This window comes from Habropoda laboriosa, unplaced genomic scaffold (genome assembly GCF_001263275.1).
Source record: "Habropoda laboriosa isolate 0110345459 unplaced genomic scaffold, ASM126327v1 scaffold816, whole genome shotgun sequence".
Classification (NCBI taxonomy): domain Eukaryota; kingdom Metazoa; phylum Arthropoda; class Insecta; order Hymenoptera; family Apidae; genus Habropoda; species Habropoda laboriosa.
This window is the reverse complement of record NW_017101002.1, coordinates 971,577-971,850: the sequence shown is the minus strand read 5'-3', so window position 1 is coordinate 971,850 and position 274 is coordinate 971,577.

Sequence of the window (274 nt, the reverse complement as noted above, 5' to 3'; positions counted from 1 at the left end):
CCTCCGACGAGCTTGGGTCTATCATTCTGCTACCACTTTTCCACCGGCCGGTTACCCGCGCTCACACTTCTTCCTCGTTCCACCACCTGCACTTGGACCCGTCCCTCTTTAATAAAATCCTTGGACGTAGAAGAAGGAATAAGATGAAAGAAGAAGAAAGGAGAAGAAAGGAGAAGAAAGAAAAGCGCGACGAATATCGATTACCGAACCCCGCGCATTCGTCGCTCCGTTCTTCGCGATATATACATATAATATAATATAATATACATATACA